Source organism: Panthera pardus, unplaced genomic scaffold (assembly GCF_024362965.1).
Source record: "Panthera pardus isolate Hobbes unplaced genomic scaffold, ASM2436296v1 HiC_scaffold_8, whole genome shotgun sequence".
Taxonomy (NCBI): Eukaryota; Metazoa; Chordata; class Mammalia; order Carnivora; family Felidae; genus Panthera; species Panthera pardus.
In genome coordinates this window covers 114761866-114782724 of record NW_026527013.1, presented here as the reverse complement: position 1 = coordinate 114782724, position 20859 = coordinate 114761866, and the positions used below count along the sequence as shown (strand labels likewise).

The window sequence follows — 20859 nt, the reverse complement described above, 5'->3', positions numbered from 1 at the left end:
TGTGAGAACGATCTGGCTGTGGTATCTGTCACCCCATTGATTGCCAAGGTTGATTTGGTTGATCTGTCTGGCAGGTGGGTATCCATTTTCTCCCTCACCATTCTACGTGTTCTCTCCTGAAGCTGAACATAGCTCCAAGAAGACAACTTGTCCTGATAGAGGACCATTTTTCAGGTAGCTGAGCTCCCCTGCTAGATCCTATAAACAAGCTCTCCAGGTCCATTTGTAGGAGAAGGTAGACTAATAAAGCTTCCAAGACTCCAGACACATCCAAATGAGGTGCTGCAGGTGGCAGTCTGCCTTTATTAAAAAAAAAAAAAAAAAAAAAAGAGTTCTTCAGCTATGCCATATAAGTGGCTAGTGGTTATTGCACTGGACAACAAAAATACAGAGCATTTCCATCATTGCAGAAAGTTCTGCTGAACAGTGCTCTTCTAAATACCTTAATGTAGCTCATGAGGCCGTTTATAATCTCATCTCAATCTTTTGCTCTAAATTTTTGGCTGCTACTCACTTTCAGTCCCACCGACTTTCTCAGTGGGTGCCCTTTTACAACTCCATGCCTTTGACAATGATGTTTCCCTTTTACTGAAATCCTCTTTGACTTTCTTCTCTGGCAAATTCCTATTTACCTTTTAAGATCCAGCTCAAACATTACCTTCCTTGTGAAGTTCCCTGACATTCCTAAACACGATGATTTCTTCCTCTGTTTCCCTTGCTCATTGAACATAGCTCTATTGCCCTTATTACTGTATATTGTTATTTGCTTATAAAGTCAGCTATGTTCTTGGAAGGGGGATGCTGACTGTTCTAGAGATCTGCTCTAATGGTTATCTAAAATTGTTTGCTTGATGCCTGTTTGAAATCATGTATTTTCTTATTTATGTGTTTGGCATGTTTGAAAGGATCATTTAGAGCTTTAGAAGTCCTTCCCCTTTCTGGTGTAAACCTAGAATGACTTCTTGTCTTCCAGACTGAAGTCCATTTCTCTTCTAATTAGCTCTGACTGGACTTGAGAGGGATGTGAGAGGAGGAATTGACAAAGTCCAAAACAGAGGGACTGTATGTAGGAGCTGGTTCAGATGTGCTCAGGTTCCAGGGGCCACACAAAATAGTATGTGTTTGGGAAAGAGTAGGGAGGGAATATGGAGAAAATAAAAACAGCCCATGGAAAGAAGTTGGGGATTTATGTTTGACTTTTTCCAGGCCAAGGACAAAAGCAATTAAGATGATAAGAATTTTTATGACCATTTTGCAAAAACGTACATATTTTTCCCTCCTGGTATTTGATGAGATTTTAATAAATTCTTGTGACTCGAATTACTGGGAAGTAAATGCTCCTGACCAAGAAATTAAAGTATCAGTTAGTTTATCTTCTGCGATCATGGTTAACATCACTCTGAAAGGCTTATTTCCTTCTGAGAGGGCTATAAATCCTATTGGCTCCGATCTGAGAGACCTTCGCCGATCACTGTAATCTAGCCGTGCCGCAAATCGTACAATCATCTTCCCCTTGGCGCCCCGATCACGCCCATTGATTAGACCACGCCTACCTAAAAGTCTCCCTCCCTCCCACCTTATGGCTCCGCCCCAGGCCTAGCAGAGGAAGATTCTTATTGGTGAAGAAGTTGTCCTGGTTCCGCCCCGGGGCACGGCGATAGGCCGAGCCGGAGTGGGGCGGTGGTGGTTGGCTGCCTGGGGACGGGTCGGTAGCCGTGCCTGTCAGAGTGGCTGGCGGCAGTGGCGGCTCTCCCGGCTGGGTTGTCAGTCAGTGAGCAGAGGGGGAAGATGGCTCGCTGGGACCCGTTCTGTTAGGAAGAAGGGGGGGCAGGTGGTGCTTCTACTCCGGAGAAAGCAGAGCAGCCGCCGTCGCTGTCGCTGGGAGTCAAACTAGCCGAGGTTCTGGAGGTGGAGCTCGGGAAGCCGCTCTGGTGAGTACGACCCAGCGACCCACGCCGGGCCCCCAGGGCAGCCGGCGACCGATAACTTTTTTGTCAGGGAGGAGCCGGAGCGAGGCGGCGGCGGGGAGGGGACCGGGACTTTGTCCCCGGGGCGGCGCCTTCGTTGGGGGGTAACGGCTCCCTCGCGAGGCGCCGCGGGTGGGCGCGAGAAGGCGCTGGGCTCTAGGGGCGTCCGAGGGGCCGGAGCAGCGGGGTCGGGTGAGTGGGCTGCGGCCGGCGGCTTCTCGCCCCGAAGTTGGGCGCAGCCCGTGTGCTGCCTGGGCGGCGGCAGCTTTGTGCGCGTGGACTCGGGTCTTTCTCTTTTCCAGCAAGGAGCAGCCCAGACTCCGGGCGTGCCTAGGGGGCAGCCGCCTGGGCGGGACCCGCCGCCCCTCTGCGGGGAGCCCCCCACCCCCACCCAGCCGCAGCTGATGCTCGGGCCTGGGCCTCTCCCACTCCGGGGAGGCTACAGCTGTACGTCCAGTCTAGTGGCTAAAATGGTCACCGTCAACTCTCCACCCCCCCCCCCCCCCCCATCTTTAAAAGCAGCGTTCGCCCTGGTCTTTGGTGTCCCCCGCAGGGCAGTGAGATTCAGAAAGCAGCTACGATTCCTTCCTTGGTTATTACACCGGAGATCCCCTCTTCAGCACTTGCTCCCTTCTTTGTAGGAGTTATTCCGCTCTTGAGGCTGCTTTTAACGTGCTCGAGAATCGTCGGGGTTTTGTCTGAATATGGTTGCATTGGAAGACCCCAAGTTTGCACGCTTCAGCAAAACTGCGTATCCGCCCTTGAGCGTGCACAGTTGTGCTCTTGTGCCCTCCAAGTTCAGGCATTCCTGAAAGATTTTAATTTTGCCCTAGTGGTTTCGTGCTGCACTGGATCGGGTCTCTGATAAATACGCTGTCACACACCCCGCAGCGGCTCCGCTCTTCAGGCAGGGGGAGTTTGTTCACAGGCAGCTACTAATTTCAGAGACCACATGACAGGCAGTAGGACCAAGCTGTCCTTTTGCAAATTGTGTGTCCTTTGGGTCACACAGTAGTTTTTGGAGCCGATATGCCACCCCTTTGGTTCATGTAACACTTGACAGTTTGAAATTTTCGGCTTTTAAAATCTTATCTGCATAAAGTCATGAGGATCGGTGTAACCTTGAGTCAATGTGATAGACCCGGGAGGGTTGTTTTCCATAAGAACATTTTCCTAAAATCCACAGGCTACCCCTCCCCTCCAGTTTCTAAGCATCTTTTCTTGGGTTAATACATTTTTAAGGTTTACGAGATGCATGTTGGTTCCAAACACCATTTTTTTGAAGTACAGGGAAAGGCAAGAAAGAAAGAAAGAAAAAAAAAAGGATCTGCTGGGCCAATAGTAGCTTTAAAGTCAGTTATTCAAATAATTCATTTAAATAAAGTGGCTCAGGGGAAAACCATCACATATTTAGATTAAAAATATTCTGGATTGGCTTATTTTATCCCCTTTTGACTTACTATAGTTATTACCATAGAGGGATTATAAAACCTTTTAGTTATCGACATTAACAGCACCTGGATATAGACACCCAGATAAGGTGTTGGTTGGGTCAGTATGTTATTCCTACTATGCTTTCTTTCTTTGTTGTGTTTCTATTTTATGAAATCTGCTCTTGATTGCATTTCTCAGAGTGGTGTCGTTTTGACAGTCAGAGTTTAAACATGTCTTATAGTCAACTGTTTTATTCAGGATCCTGTGGCATGATATTTATTTTATAATGAAACTGTAAAAACTTTGAAAAATGTTAATATCAGTACCATTTTGGGGGTATCATATTTACATTTTGTAAATAACTGAAATTATGCCAAACATAAATTTATTTTGCACTGCCCCAGGCTGAATAGGTTCTATGGCAGAAGTGAATGGCATAACTCTTGTCATCAAGGAAAATACTGTCTGATGTACAAGACAGATAAGTAACAATTATAATACCATGTGATAAATGTGAATAGAGATATGCCTAGTGTAGGAAGGTAGCAGAGTAGGAGATGGCTAACTCAGCTTGGATGTAGGTAGAATCAGGAGCACACAGTACAGTTTGGAGATCTGATATAATTTAGCCAAGTGCAGGAGGTCACTAACTTTCCAAGAGAAGAATATAAGTGAGAAGGCAAGGAGGCATGAGAAACTATGGCAATTTAGAGAAGTCATTGTCAATGACAAGTCCGAAGTCAATAACATTGACATTAACATGACTTGAATGCTGGGGTTAGATAAGGAAATGGTGGAAGATGAAAATAGTGAGGGTGGTAGAACTCCAGATCAGGGCATTGTATCCTTGGCTATGGGGATTGGATTGGCGGTGATGAGTAAGAAGCCATTTAATGAATTTTTGTTTTAGATCCTCACTCTAGTAGAGTGTAGTAGAATCTGACAGGTACTGTTACCTTTGGGAAGAAAGAAGGAAGAATCAGGACCCTGAGGATTTGACTTGGTTCTAGTGATTGGAAGTGAGGGAAGATGGAGGGAAGATGATAATTTCTATTTTGGGTTTTCTGAATCTGAGGAAGCTGTGGAGCATTCGGGTGAAGATGTCATTAGATGTTTGGATCCATGGATGTGGAACTTATAAAAAAAATCAGGATTGCAGGGCAGATCGGCAGTTGAATTGAAGCCGTATTGATTTGGTGATATTGAAATGATTCAGGGAAAGGTTTTAGTGTGGTAAAAGCAGCGGCTAGAGAACAGTCTGTTAAAAAGCAGAAATGGGAAGAAGAATAGTGTGAAGGAGAGAAGAGTGCTAGTTAGAAAGGTAGGAGGAACATCAGGAGAGATGCTAAGGATGGAGAGAATTTCAAATAGAGGGGAATGGGTCAACAAGTTTGAATGTTGTAAAGAGGTGTCAAGGAAGGAGAGGATTCCAGGGACCTAAGGATCAGGATTCCATAGGTGGCTTGAACAGGTACAGTTTTAACTGAGTAGTGGTTCAGAAACCAGTCTTTGGAAGATTGAGAAAGAATGGGTGATGAGAAAGTAGACATGCTTGAGTGAGGCATTTCAAGAAAACTGAAGAAGGGAGACGATGATAGCTAAAGAGCAGTGGTTCCCATCCTTAGCTGCACATTTCCAACCATCTGAGGAGCTTTTAAGAATCTTGGTTTCCAGGGGAAAGCCCATACCAATCTGAGGTTGAGGTAGTACCCCAGGCATTAGTATTTATTTCAGCAGCTTTGTTGAAATTAATTGGCATTTAATAAACCACACATATTTAAAGTGTGCAATTTAATGTTTGCCATAGATTTACACTTGTAAAATCATCACCACAGTCCGAATAATGAACATATCCATCACCTACAAAAGTTTTCTTGTGTCCCTTTGTAATTTCTCCCTCTCATCCTCAGGAAACCACTGATCTACTTTCTGTTACTATAGATTAGTTGGACAGGTATTTTAAAGTTCCCTGGGTAATTCCAATGTTCAGGCAAGGTTGAAAACCACTGAAGAGGGATACAAGGTGAAGGAATGTTATGTTTGTTTCTTTACATGCATAAGTAAGGTGAGGAGTAAGAAGTAGGAAAGATGAGATATTTACTGGAATTGAGTCCCCAAGGAGATGGAAGTGGTTGAAATTCAGAGCTTTGACAAATAAGAAAGGAAGACAATTTGGAAGCAACAAAGAATCTGATGTTAAAGACAGCACATGTCTTTGTTATCAGCATCCAAGTTGTCATCGTGTAGTATCAAGACTGATTTTCTAAAGTATTCAAACAAAGTTAGAGAGCATATTAATATTGTGAAAATGGATGCCGCTCAGGAAATCTCCCTAAATGGAGCCTGGGACCCCTGGCACCACCATGTAATGCTTTGTCATTTTTTGGAGGGGAGCAGATGGAACTAACAGTTTGACTATTGCTTGTTATTGAGAGCCAAGTATTGCCAGAGTCTTTTTGGCCCTGTTGGAGTTAGGCTGCATATCTGCACTGAGGAAAGAGAATATTTAACATTTGAAAATCTTCTGTTTAAAACATCTTTTTGCTCAGAAGAAATTCTGTTTGCTTGCCCTTTGGATATATGCCTTTTAAATACTTTGGAGGATGAAATCATTTCTATGTCTCCCAAATGAGACCAGGAAGAGTTGTGATTAGGGAGTTGTCAAAGGCCCATACTTCCTATCCTGAGAAAGGTAATATTTATATCCCCACCCCCTCCTCTTTTTTTCTTTTCTTTTTCCTTTCTTTTATTTTCTTTCTGTCTTTCTTTCTTTCTTTCTTTCTTTCTTTCTTTCTTTTTAAATTTTCTAAATCTTTTCAGATTACCTTAAAAATTTTTTTTAAGGTTTTATTTATTTTTGAGATAGAGACAAAGCATGACTGAGGGAGGGGCAGAGAGAGAGGGAGACACAGAATCTGAAGCAGGCTCCAGGCTCTGAGCTGTCAGCACAGATCCCGACGTGGGGCTTGAACTCACAGACTGCGAGATCATGACCTGAGCCCAAGTCAGATGCTTAACCAACTGAGCCACTCAGGCACCCCTTCAGATTACCTTTAATTCAATTTATTGAGATCTCAAAAGAGCCCCAGTGGAATTTCAAATTAATTTTTTTGAGATAGTTGTGATACCTTTACAATACTTTCATCATTTCGTCAAGTCATTTAAAAAAAAAAAATTAGTATTATTTTTATTAGTAAACTCTACCCCAATGTAAGGCTTGAACTCGTGACTCCAGGACCAAGAGTCACATGTTCTACTAACTGAACCAGCCAGGTGCCCCCAAGTCATTTTTTAATGACTCAGTGTTTTATAGTTTTCCTGATGTGGTTCTGCCTATTTTTAAAGTAAATTTTTGGTATTTTAAAACATGTTGCTATTGCGAATGGAATTTTTTTCATTGTATTTTTTTTTTATTTAAAAAAAAAATTTTTTTTAACATTTATTTATTTTTGAGACAGAGAGAGAGCATGAACAGGGGAGGGTCAGAGAAAGAGGGAGACTCAGAATCTGAAGCAGGCTCCAGGCTCTGAGCTGTCAGCACAGAGCCCGACGTGGGGCTTGAACTCACAGACTGTGAGATCATGACTTGAGCTGAAGTCAGAGGCTTAACTGACTGAGCCACCCAGCTGCCCCTCATTGTATTTTAATGAGGATTGCATATTCTCAGTGGAATATAGAAAAGTTGGTAATTTAGGTATACTGTTTTCTAACTGGTCATTTTATGAAATTCTTTTTTTTTTTAAACTCCCAAATAAGGGCTTGAACTCATGACCCTGAGAGCAAGACCTGAGCTGAGATCAAGAGTCAGATGCTGAACCAACTGACCCACCCAGGCACCCCCATTTATAAAATTCTTAATTTCATTTTTTTAAGTGTATTTATTTTGAGAAAAAGAGAAAGCGTGTGTGCTTGTGCATGTAAACAGGAGGGGGGCAGAGAGAGAGAGAGAGAGAGAGAGAGAGAGAGAGGGAGAGAGAATCCCAAGCAGGCTCTGTGTTGTCAGTGAGAGAGGTAGAGAGAGTATCACAAGTAGGCTCCATGCTGTCAGTGTGGCGCCCAATGCAGGTCTTGATCTCATGACCTTGATCTCATGACCTGAGCAGAAATCAAGAGTGGATGCTTAACCAACTGAATGAACACCCAGGTGCCCCTAAAATTCTTAATTTCTTATAGTTTTTATTGGATTTTGTGATACAGCAGTTATAGCATTTGTAAATGATGGTAATTTTGCCTTCTTGCCAATATCTAATCCTTATTTCATTTTTGACATTAAATGTCTGGAGTGATGTTAAATTATATTAGTGAATAGTGAGCATCTTTGGCTCACTTCTCATTTGAGTGAGAATGCCTTTAGGGTTTCACAGTTGTGTATTCTTTCTGGCAACTTTTGTTTTTAGCATGTTAAGGAAATAATCTTCCTTAATTCCTTTTTGGAATTGAGATTTAATTGGAAAAGATATTAAATTTGATCACATACCCTTGTAATGTACACTGAGATGATCATATAGTTTTTCTTCTTTTACCTACTGGCTGATGAATTATATTAGAGGACTTCCTAGTAGATTTCACCAAACAATTGCTGGTAAAGGCAACTTGGTAGTAGCATACCTCTTTAAAGTAGTGCTAGATTTGATTGCTATGTAAGATTGATCTTTAGTATTCTTCTTATATTACCTTATATATTACTAGCTTCGCAAAATAAAAAAGAAAGAGAAACCTTCCATTTTTCTTTTATATCCCCTGGCAATTCATCTCTTCCTTAAGGTCAGAAATAGTTTAGCTATAAAAATGTCTAGGCCTTTTGGATTAAATACAGTTTATGTACATGCACAATTTTGAGACATAAGTAGTATTGTCCTTACTCTACAGATTAACTGAGACTCAACGAGGTTTAAAATACTTGTTCAAGATCAACAACTAGTTAGTGGTAGAGAGTTTAAGTTGAATTCCTATCTGATGCCATAGATCATGTGTTTTTATCAGTACCCTAATTTTTTCTTAATCAGACTTTTCCCTTATTCTCTATTATTGAGAAGTTAATTTAATCACTTTATTTGAGTGTCTTATTGTTTTCCTTTCTGCCCAATTAGTCTCAGTTTTTGGTAACCCTATCATAATTATTACTGGTCACTCTATGTAATATCATATCTCCTGCTATTTTAATAAATACATCCAAGTGTGGTTATGGTAGAAGATCCCAGAATTGAAATACAATAAATGTATAATGTACTTTATATAATTTACATTTTAATTTAATGCAGGTTCAAGATCAATTTGCATTCCTGAATCCTGTTTGTACCTTGTAAAGAATGTTAAGTGCAACACAGATAAAGGATCAAGGAGTTTTGGAAAATAGTACTTTTCCACTGTAGTTTAAACATTTGTCATTGTTGAAGCTTGCACCAGAGTAGACTTTTAGTAGTAAATGTTAAGTGATATTTGTTTGGTGTGTGTTTTCCTGAACAAAGAGTCTTTGATTAGCTGATGAACATTAGTTGCTTTCTCATGTAAATGCTTAAGGATTCATTCAGTTATTTGTACTTGACTTAATGAAAACATTGTATATGAGTTCTTAAACTGTACTATGAAAGTTATTTGAGGCATCAGCTATTGGAAGATTTGCATTTATTCTTTTATAGAATGATGTTTAGGCTTGGAAATTTAAAAGAATAATGTAAGCCTTAAAACTGCCTAAATTGGGCAAGCAATTACGAACTCTATTTTAATCTTTTGGAGCTTGCCTGGTTTTATTTGTTTGTTTTTTCCCTTTTGAATGTAAAGAACATTTAACTAATTTAATTAGGGGATTAGTTCTAAGCAACATACACATACTGTACTCCCCTGCTTCTGCCTATGGGGGCATAGAAAGTTGCCAGTCTGACCTCTTTATACTTGCCAGATATATACATTCCCTTTTCAACTTAAAGTTCAAGGTTCCTGCTGACTTGTTAATCCATAGATATTACTGTGGTGGATGGAGTGGCAACATAGCCCCCCAGGCAGTGCGCACTTTTGTAGTGGAAAAGCAGGGGAGACTATTTTGGGAAATTATGAACCTTCAAGTGGGTCCTGATAAGAGAATAGAGAGGAAGGTGGAAGTGTTTTAGGAATCAGGAGGGGAGGGGAGAAGTGTCAAACTAAGAAAGGAAGTAGAAATGTGCATATGGAATGGACTATTCAAGAAGTACAGAAAATCAGAATGGTTATATGGGTGATAGAACCAGAATATTGAGGTCAGTGAAGTCTTCTTAGAGTTTCAGAAAGGAATATGCGTGTGGCAAGGTTAAAGGGAAAGAATATTGAGAAAAAAATCAGTAGATTTTCATTTCTAAGTTGATGGAAAGTATACGATGAGAACCAAATACATACTGTAAAGGGGGTTAAGGAATAAATTGGTGGGGAAATAATTGGAGGCAGTAGCAGTAGATGAGGCTACTAAATCAGAAAGTTAATCGGTGAAGAATAAGTAAGTACGGAAGTAGCTAGAGAGCATAAGAATCTAATGAAGCCTCCCTTCCATCACCCCTCTCCCTTCTTTTCAGAAACTGTAAGCTTCTGAGATGCATTCTCAATTGTCCAATTGATAAATATTTTGTTAGTGACAATTAGAGCTATTGTTATTGAACATCTATGGTGTGCTAGTGTATTATTTTTAATCCCTAAAACATTCCTGTGATATAGATGTAATCACTACTTTTCACGTTGGAGGAAATTGAGACTTAGAGAGTTTAAGTAATTTGCTGGAAATTGGGCATGAGTTTTTGGACTCTTTTTATTGTGCCATGTTGCTTTTTCTATTTGTTGAATTGTGTCAAAACACTAGAGGGGAAGGGTGTAAAAGGACTATAAGGTATGATAGTCTTCTAATAGAAAGCAGTGGAAGAGAAATTTTAGCTATGTTTGCTATAATTTGTCTTAGCTATATTTTGTATTTAAAATATTAAACAAATTTTTTAAATGTTTTTATTTATTTTTGAGACAGAGAGAGACAGAGCATGAGCAGGGGAGGGGCAGAGAGAGGGGGAGACACAGAATCTGAAGCGGGCTCCAGGCTCTGAGCTGTCAGCACAGAGCCCGACTCGGGGCTCGAACTCATGGAGAGTGAGATCATGACCTGAGCTGAAGTTGGACGCTCGACCGACGAGCCACCCAGGCGCCCCTTAAAATATTTTATAAAAGGATTCCTTTCAACACACTTCTCTGCCATATATATATATGACATTTATTAAAACAATTTTTTTAATGTTTATTTATTTTTGAGAGAGAGAGAGAGAGAGAGACAAAGTGTGAGCAGGGGAGGGGTGGAGAGAGAGAGGGAACCACAGAATTCGAAGCAGGCTCCAGGCTCTGAGCTGTCAGCACAGAGCCCAACGCAGGGCTCGAACTCACAAACCACAAGATCATGACCTGAGCTGAAGTCAGACGCTTAGTCGACTGAGCCACCCAGGCGATCCAACATTTAATTTTTAACAAGCCCTTTTTTGGGGGAGCTGATATGCTTTTTTTTTTTTTTTTAAATCCATGATAATGATAGGTTGAGGGGAAAGGAAAGGCAGGCTAAGAAAGGTGATGTCAAGAAAAGTAAGAGTAAAACTTAATTCTTTTCACTATGAGAACTTCAAATATGTTATACAGGTGTATGTTATACTCAGGAAGGCCAGCCTCTTTGTGGAAATGGTGTTGAGCTTGTTGCTGATGTAATCAGGGCAGATACTTTTCATGTCAACAGATTATAAAGCTCCAGAGTTTACAGTAATATTATGTGATTTATGGCACTCGGATTCCATCAGTCAGGAATTGGTTATTGGCAAAAGGGTCCAAACAGATGTTCTATTTTCTGTTATAAACCCTTTTTTCAGAAACAATGCATAATTGAAAAAGAAATGCTTAAACTACTTTAGGGATTTTAAACATTCTTACAGGACTTTGAAGTACTTGGGGGAGGAATCAAGATAGAAATTTTTGTTGTACTACTTTTAGTTTCATATTCAGCTGCAAAGCAACATCTAAGTTATATTTTGTTATACTCATATAAAAGTTAATATTATTGAAAACTTTATTTAAAGAAAAAATGTAATGTTTATTTTTGAGAGAGAGTGAGAGACAGAGAGAGAGCATGCACACAAGCAGGGGAGGGTCAGAGAGAGAGGGGCACAAGAGGATCCATAGTGGGCTCTGTGCTGAGAGCAGGGAACCCAATATGGAGCTTGAATTTGCAAACTGCGAGATCATGTCCTGAGCCAAAGTCTGAAGCTTAACCAACAGAGCCTCCCAGGTGCCCCTTGAAAACTTTATTTAAAAAAATTTTTAATTCAGTCTCTGCTAAAACAAATTGACTCTTACCCCAGTTAATATGCATCAGCATGATCATACTGAACTATTTATTGCTGCTTTGCTTTCTATAAGTTTTAAACAAAGATAAACAACTATTTTAATAAGATCCACCAAGTTTCTGATTGAGAAGAACCGAGTAGAATTTTGTAGTACAGTCAAGATCTGTTGCTTTTATTATTATGGCTCTGCTAGTACACATTGCCATCATTAACTATGTTTACTTGCATTTTCTCATTGCACCTTCCCTTTGCCCCCATCATTTTTTAATTGAACATTGGAGCCTCTATTGGTGGACTTTATTTATTTTAAATGATTATTTATTTATTTTGAGAGAGAGAGAGAGCACAGAGGGGCATAGAGAGAGGGAGAGAGAGAATCCCATGCAGGCTCCATACTGTCAGCTCAGAGCCCCAGGCGGGTCTCGAACTCCTGAACTGCGAGATCATGACCTAAGCTGAAATCCACAGTGGGATGCTTAACTGACTGAGCCACCCAGGCCCCCCTCAGACTTTATTAACGGTTGAGAGTTTCATTCCAATATACGAAAGGGCAGTGACTCACTCTAAAACATCAACCCAACCCACAAGTCAACTGGAATTTGGCTCCCTTAACATTTCTCTCTTCCTTTGTCCTCAACACTAGAGCAGATAAAACTGCCACTTAGAATGCAAAAAGCTTTAAAGAAATTAAAGTAGAGCTGTGCCTCGGAAAGTGTATTTCTGTACGCTGTAATTTTGGGGAAAGAGAGAGGAAAAAGGACCAAATGGTAACAAAATGATTCCAAGACAATATTTACATTGGGCTTTCTTTTATATTCCTCCCCATTTTCCTCATAGCATTTGTTATTATTATTTTATTTTATTTGCCTATACCCTGATTTGCCTTGCTTTGTTTCAAAAGGGATTAAAGGACACTCGCTTCCACATTTACTTGTCTCCTACAGTGGACTGAGAATCCCTCAGGTCAGGGGCTATGTCGTATTCAGCTTTGTAAACTTAGCATCTAGGACATACAGACATTCAATAGTTTATTAATAAATGGGTGATATTTAAAAACCTCTAGTACAAGAAAAGAGAGTCAGATTACTTTCTACAGCCCTACTTTATTGCAGCTTTGAAAGTGTTAATGGGCTGAATCGTGTCTTCTGTCCCCCTTTTTATATGTTGAAATCCTAATACTCAGGACCTCAGAATATAACCATAATTTGAGATAGGGTCTTTGCAGAGTTAATTAAGTTAAAATGAGATAATTAAGGTGGGCCCTAATCCAATATGACTGATGTCCTTATAAGAGGAAGTTGGGACATGACTTCTACTGACAGAAGATGATATGAAGACATAGGGAGAAGATACAAGCCAAGAAGAAAGGCCTGGAACAGAGCCTTTCCTCTCAGTAGAAGCCAACCCTGCTGACTCCTTGATTTTGGACTTTTAGTCTCCAGAAATGTGAGAAAATAGATTTCTGTTGTTTAGGCCACAGTCTATGGTACTTGGTTACAGCAACCCTAACAAACTAATATGGGTGACTTGTCTGCTTGGATTTAGTGAAATCCCAAATACCCCTAATTTGCCTATCCCCAAGGATCAATTTGCAATGCCGAATGCCAGAACCTTAAAACTTTGACTCTTCCCTCAGGCAAGACAAACAAGGTAGAGAGAAATTTGGATGGCTCAATGTAGAAAGTAATAACTATTTGTCTATTTTCACCTCCCCCCACGTACGGTCAATGGCAAGCAGCTGGCTGATTCTTTAGTTCAATTGGATTTATTTGGTTTGGCAAGGAAAAAGTGTTTATGGGTATTTTGTGTTCTTAAGTGTTCAAGAGCCTCTGCCAATAGACCTGGTTGCTTTTTCAGAGTAGAAACTGTAAGAGGAAGACTGAATAAAATGCTTTTTAATTTAATATTAATTTGAACTAATTGCTTGTACATAATCTTAGCAACATTACTTTGCTTGTGTTATGATCAATAGGGGCAGAGTAATGTATCTTTTGGCTCATGCCTATTGCTTTGATAGTTGTCATAACCCCTGATCAGCAACCAGTCATACTGAGTTGTCTCAGTTATTGTCAGCACTTTGTCATCACACGCTTTAGCCATAAGCTAAATATATATGCATTTTTTGCCACTTATTTCTTGTTTTTTAATTGGACTATATATTAAATCGTGATTTGTTTAGTCAACTCTTTTATAGTGTTTTGAGATACTTTGCTGAAAGGGAAAAATTTGAACATATACAAAAGTAGAACACTTGCCCTTTCATCATTTGGAAGCAGATATCAGAGTTCTGAGAATAGGGTAAACTAAATTAACTAGTGAACTCTGTGTCACCCTGCTAAAGATGATCTTGCTTAGTATCCCATAATGCTGTGTGTCCATCAATCTTAAAATTCTGGCCAGTGAGCTATATGTGTAAGTTAAAAGGGGCACAGGGAAGGAAGTCTCCCTTAAAAGAAAGGAGGACGTTCTTTTGCCTGCTTAACTTCTTTCCTGGAATGTGGGCAGGATGGCTATGGTAGCCATCTTGGAATGTGAAGTAGCCTTGAGGATAGCAATTTTGCTAGTGTAGTAGAGCAAAACAGGCAGCTGCCACCATACTAGCCCTGGACTGCCACCCTCTTCCCATTCATTTTTGATAAGAAGGAAATAAACTTTATCTTGTTTAAGTCATTGTTACTTTGGATTTTACTATAATATACACTTAATTAAATTTCTAAAAAAAATGTCATTTATAGTAGTTAAAATAGTGTGGTACAGATGCAGGAATAATCAAAAAGATCATTGAAATAAAATAGAGTCCAGAAACAGACCCAAGTATATGATAATTTAATATATATTAAATGTATCAATTCTTACCTCTGGGAAATGGTTCAATAAATGGTGCTGGTATAACTGGTTATTCACTTGGGGAGAATAAGTTACATTCACACTGTGTGTATGTATTTTAAAAAATCCAGAAATATTAATGATTTATCACATAGAAAATAAAACTCTGGTTACTCTAGAGGAAAACTCTGGAGAAAAATTTTATGAAGCAAAATTCAGTATTAATAAAAGAAACGATTATCAGACTTGAGTACATAAAAATGTAAAACTTTCTATACAATGAAAATACCAAAAACAAAGCCAAAAAGCAAATGACAGAACTGGGGAAATATTTGCAACATTTAGAAAGGATAGTCTGTGATAAGCTCTACAAAATTTGAAGGAAAAAAATAGGCAGAGTATATGAGTAGGCAATTCACAGAAGAAGAAATAATAAACATTTGAAAAGATTTTAAAAGAAATGCAAATAGATGTTTGCAATGTGGCATTTTTGGCCCATAAAAATGGCAATAATTAAGAAGATTAATAATGTCTATAATTGGTTAGGGTGTAGGGAAATGACACTTCCATCTATTCTTAATGGAAGTATAGCATGATATAATCTTTTTGGAAGGCAATTTTAACCACAAGTAACCTTTGATCCAGCATCCTGAGTCTATCCTGTAGAAATACTTGGACAGATTCAGGAAAGTTTATCATAGCATTGTTCAGATAGTGGAAACTGGAAACCGCCATTTTAAAGGGCTGGAAAAAAATTTCAAAAATGGGAAATACCCCTAACTTAATAGATTTAGTTAAAATTGTAATATTCAGAAGGTTTTTTTCTCCAAAAGACCGATTTCTCTATATGTGTTCTGAGGTATATTAGTTATCTGTTGCTGTGTGACAAATTACCCCAAAACTTAGTAGCTTAAAAATAACAAAGATTGGGGCACCTGGGTGGCTCAGTCGGTTAAGCGGCCGACTTTGGCCCAGGTCATGATCTCACGGTCTGTGAGTTCGAGCCCCACTTCGGGCTCTGTGCTGATGGCTCAGAGCCTGGAGCCTGTTTTGGATTCTGTGTCTCCTTCTCTCTGACCCTCCCCTGTTCATGCTTTGTCTCTCTCTGTCTCAAAAATAAATAAACGTTAAAAACAAAAACAAAAACAAAAAAAAACCCCAAAGATTTATTATTCTCATGATTTTATGGGCAGTTCTGCCTTTGTGTAGCTAAAAGCAATCTAGTTGAAATCACTTGTGCAGCTGCATTCTTCTGGGGGCTTACATGAGGTTGAAATCCCCAGGATGGCCTCTCATCTTCCAAGATCTTTCTCCATGTGGCTTCTCAACCACATGCCTATCCCTGAGATTTTGTAGAATGGTGGCTACTTTCTAAGAGAAAGTATTTCAAGAGGACATTCCTCAGGTGCAAGCACTTATTGAGCCTCTGCTGGCATCATGCTTCCTAAAGTCCATTCACCAAAACAGGTCACATTGCCAAGCCCAGTACCAGTGTGGAAGAGGACTGCACAAAAGTATACAGACTGTTGAAGGCCATAAATATAATGGTAATAGTCTATCACACATGGATTAAAACATCACCACCACCACCACCAACAACAACAAAAAAAACGAAGTCCAGGTCCAGAATATATTAGGTAAAAAAAATCAAGTCGTGGAGAGAGTGATTCTATTTTTTTTTTTTGGTGAAAAAATCAAAACACAATTTGACTATCATATCATATCAGTTTGAATGCAGGTGCAGTTTGAAGATTCAGCTGTGTCCTATTAAGCCAAGACATTAAAGAAATTTATGAAAATATGAAACAAAACCATTCTTCTCAATAACTTTTTTGTTTGTGGGAAAATTTTTACATTTATTTATTTATGATTATTTTTTATTTGAGTATAGCTGACACATAATGTAACATTAGTTTCAGGTGTGTAACTTAGTGATTTGACAAGTTTATACACTATGCTGTGTTCACTGCAACTGTAGCTACCATCTGTCCCTTACATTGCTATTACAGTGTCATTGACTATATTCCTTATGGCCTGGTTTTTATTCCTGTGACTTATTCATGGAGTATTGTTATTTTAAATAAAAACGTGTGGGGCACCTGGGTGGCTCAGTCGGTTGAGTGTCCAGCTTTGGCTCAGGTCATGATCTTGCAGTTCGTGAGTTCGAGCCCAGCATCGGGCTCTGTGCTGACAGCTCAGAAACTGGAGCCTGCTTTGGATTCTGTGTTTCCCTCTCTCTGCCCCTTCCCTGCTCATGCTCTATCTCTCTCTGTCTCTCAAAGATGAATAAATGCTAAAAAAAAAAAAAAAAAAAAAAAGTGTTATGTTGACATGTACTGGATTTATTGTAACAAATGTTTAAAGTTTTGTCATAAAAATTTCAAACATGATAACCATCAGTAAATATAACTACCACCATAACAAAAGCTATTTGGGATTCTCAATAATTTTTAAGAGTAAAGAATTTTCAGAATTGCTGATTATATAGTATATGCATGGAAAAGAGTTTGAAATAATACACAATGGTACAACAGTGCTTTCTTATGAAGAGTGGGATAGCAACAGTGAGAAGGATGAACATTTCTTTTAATTACGTGGGAAAGATCTAAGAATAGCAATAAAAAAATCTCTAATATAGAAAAATATTGATGAAGGTGGGAGATCAATGTTTTACCAAAGTGTTTATATTTTTTTGTTTTCTTTTTTACTGGAAAATTTGTAATTTGTTGTAATTGCATAATAAACAGAACCCTTCTTTTACATTCTACATTGCTGATTTTGTGTAATTCTGATGATCTTATCATGATTCTAGCACTTGCAATTATTCCTTTGGAAAATAAAGGTGCTACCTTGTTTCAATTTTTCCCTCACTTATTTTCCTCACTTCCTTTGCTATCTGGATTATAGGCTCCCATAGACACAGAGCATATCTTACTGTTCTTTTGCTATTAGTACAAAGTAATAGGCATAGTTTGCATTATACTCAGTAGGCACTCAAGGGCTTGTTGAATTATTAATGTTGCAATTTGAATGCATAGTAATGTTTACTTTTTGTATAAGTAAAAACATTGTGTGAGTTATCCACATAACTTCCCATCCTATGTCTGTTTTTGCCTGGTCTTGTTCTCTTTCTTTGTTCCCACTCTGTCCCTGCCTGGCCTATAGTCTGGATAAATTGTATGAGCTAGACAGGGGATGAATAAAAATTTGCCATCTTGAGGTTCTGGTTTACTGAATCCATAAAAGCCTTACTAAGCACCATACTACTTACTACTTATGCAATATCTTGAATATTGTTATTGAATGCTCAGTGAATGGTATTGAGGTAATTTTTATCCTTTGAAATGTTTATACTTATCTTAAAATCTTTAAGTTCAAGGTTGTTTTCTCTGGTGAAGCCAATGACATGAAGTATGTATGCATCCACTCCCAAGAGCCACATTAATTATTCTTATAAGATAAAAGAGCATTTTCTTTAAGTAATGTAGATAATACGTAATAGTTTGCATGTTGGAATATGAACATAAGGGCAAAGTGAGACAATGGAGGTAAATCATTGTGTTATAAATAATTTACCTCTACTTTGCTGATGGGGAGGTCAGACTTGAAAATTTCAACTTAATGGTATTGTCTTCATTTACAACAAGCAAATACTTTTGTCTTGTTACCTTCATAACTTTAAATTACACTGCCTACACCACTGCTTTTATATTTCTCTCCATTAGATCCCAATGAAAGCCCTGGTGTTCAATGATTTCATTCCATTGGAATTGTTTCCGGTTTTGTTTTCCTGAACATTCATCAGATTCTTTGTTGTAATTCTTGTATACTTTTATTGCTTTCCTCTTCGATATTTCTCCTGTTTCCTGTTTCATTGAGTTCTATTTCATTGGCCCATTTGGAACCTTTCTCAGCCTAGACCTGTATTCCTTCTCTATACTAAACATTAAAAATGACTTTTCACTGTGAATATTTACTTAGTTTGGGGCCTCCTATACTTAGTGTATGTCCACTTTGGGAAAAGTCATTTATTGTTATTGCACTCATAATTAATACGTGGGTAGCTTTTCAAGAGATCTCCAGCTCCGATTCCTTACTTTTTTTGTAGTATAAAATTTCTTGCATTCAGGGTGACTTACTGCATACCATGATGTCAACTACCATGGAGGGCTAATAATAAGGTAAACATTACATTAAAAATTCTGAGTAGAATTCAGGGCCCAAACTATAAAGATTCAAAGATTTATTCTTATTTATTCAATGGCTCATGAACCTGTTATGTGTGAGCCAATTTAAAAAGGCCGATTGTAACTTAGATTTTTTTTTTTTTCTTTCCAAGATTTTATGTTCATTCAAGTTGGCTAACATATAGTGTAGTATTGGTTTCAGGAGTAGAATTTAGTGATTCATCACTTACATTATAATACCCAGTGCCTATCACAACAAGTGCCCTCTTTAATGCCCATCACTCATTTAGCCCATCCCCCCACTTCCCTTCCCCTCCAGCAACCTTAACTTAGATTAAAAAAAAACAATTTTTTTTTTAACATTTATTGATTTTTGAGAGACAGAGCAGGAGCAGGGGAGGGGCAGAGAGAGAGGGAGATGCAGAATCTGAAGCAGGCTCCAGGCTCTTAGCTGTCAGCACACAGCCTGACATGGGGCTTGAACTCAGGAACTGTGAGATCATGACCTGAGCTGAAGTCAGACGCTTAACCGACTGAATCACCCAGGTGCCCTGATCCTAACTTAGATTTTTACAAATTGATTGGGTCAGAATGAAAAAGGTGTTGGGATTTAGCTGAGTTTAAGCATAAAATGAGCTATTTCTGTGAGGCTTGATTGTTAAGGAAAGTTAAAAGTGTTTAGGTTTCCCAGATTAAAATGTGCCTCATAATCAGTTTGTTAGATTTCTTCTGGGGTGTTATATTTATAGTAGATACTAGATATGTTTACCATTCTACCCATGCACAGCCCCTTCTAAAAAACCAGTCTCTACATGAGTCTATATCAGTGATCTTAACTGTTGGACCCAGGGGAGATATCTTCCCATGCATGGCCAATCTCCAGCCTGGCTAGTAAGTTGTAGTCAGGATCAAAGTAAGGATCTGTCACAGATTTATTTAAAGAATTTAGATTGTGGAAATTAAGAAATATAGATTTGGTTTGAGGAGAGTGTGCGCCTAGAGCAAAAAGACCATGATAGTTAGGACTAGAATAACCATAACGGGCCATAGGTAGGATGAGTAAGTTAGGAAGCCATTCAGCAAATAAAGAATGGCACCGAGAGAATGAGAGGAATTAAAATAGACTGATTGCCTTTAGAAGATAAGGATTTAAGTTCTAGTTTCTGGTTTTTTAGGTTCAATTTCTTTAAGCCCCTTCTGTGCTACAGTTCTCGCCTTGGATTTCTGCAAGATTCTTTGCAAATATTATTTTTTTTAAGCTAGCATTCAAGTAGCCTTGACTAAAATAATGTGCAGTTTATTGACAAATTAGATTTCTTTTAGGTAAGAGCAGCTAGGATGGTGAGATCTCTGGGAACCCCATCACTAAGATGAGCCACTCCTTTTTTACATTAACATAACATATGCCTCAGTGGTTCAACATATTCTTAAGTGCTCTATTTTATACTGTGATTTGTGATGGGTTTTATGAACTGTGGCTTCCTGGTGAAAATGTGTTTCTTGATGGTTTTATTATATAGTTAACCATCTGTAGTCTTTATCTTTCCCCCCACCTTTTGTAGAATGGTAGAGTTTATAAGCTCCAATATTCAGGATTATTCAGGTTAAAGGTATTTTACAAAGAATTATGCTCTGTATTTTGCCATCAGATTAATAAAAATTATCCCTTTGGAAAACATCAACACTTTGAAAGCAACCTATATTCATCCTATGCTTTGAGATATGGGTATTGGACATGTGGGTTCTGTGGTCTTCTACGTATATCCTTATCTAACATTAAGATAGTGTATTGTCTGAAAATGTCTAACAGTATAATAACATTTTATGAAACTTTGTTTTGAATAACTTATTTTTATATATGGATGTAGGATGAGGAGGCACTTTAAGAATCTTTTAATTTATTCCCTAATTTTCACGGGGGTTTTACTTAAAAATTTGTAGACAGATGTGTAGAGAAATCTATCACAGTCTTAAAGGATTTTGGAAATTGTATGTTTTCTCTCAGGTGCCTGTTTTATATTGAAGTTCCCAGTAATAAGAGTTATTAATTATTCTATCAAACCTGAATCCCTTATTGTATCATTTGACTTTTAAAAATTTATATTATATTAA

General features: G+C 38.6%; 1 protein-coding gene across 4 annotated transcripts in view; it reads left to right on the top strand.

Moving 5' to 3' along the window:
* Nucleotides 1-1712: 1712 nt before the first annotated feature.
* Nucleotides 1713-20859, top strand: part of HYCC1 (hyccin PI4KA lipid kinase complex subunit 1) — a 132417-nt gene continuing 113270 nt past the window's right edge. For 2 of the 4 annotated variants that reach the window (XR_008420660.1, XR_008420661.1), the window contains exon 1: nucleotides 1715-1931. The gene's annotated coding sequence lies outside the window, so the exon portion shown is untranslated. Of the gene's footprint in view, nucleotides 1932-2080; nucleotides 2160-20859 lie in introns of those variants that run through there. The other 2 variants (XM_019443587.2, XM_053898425.1) reach the window with 2 other exon arrangements.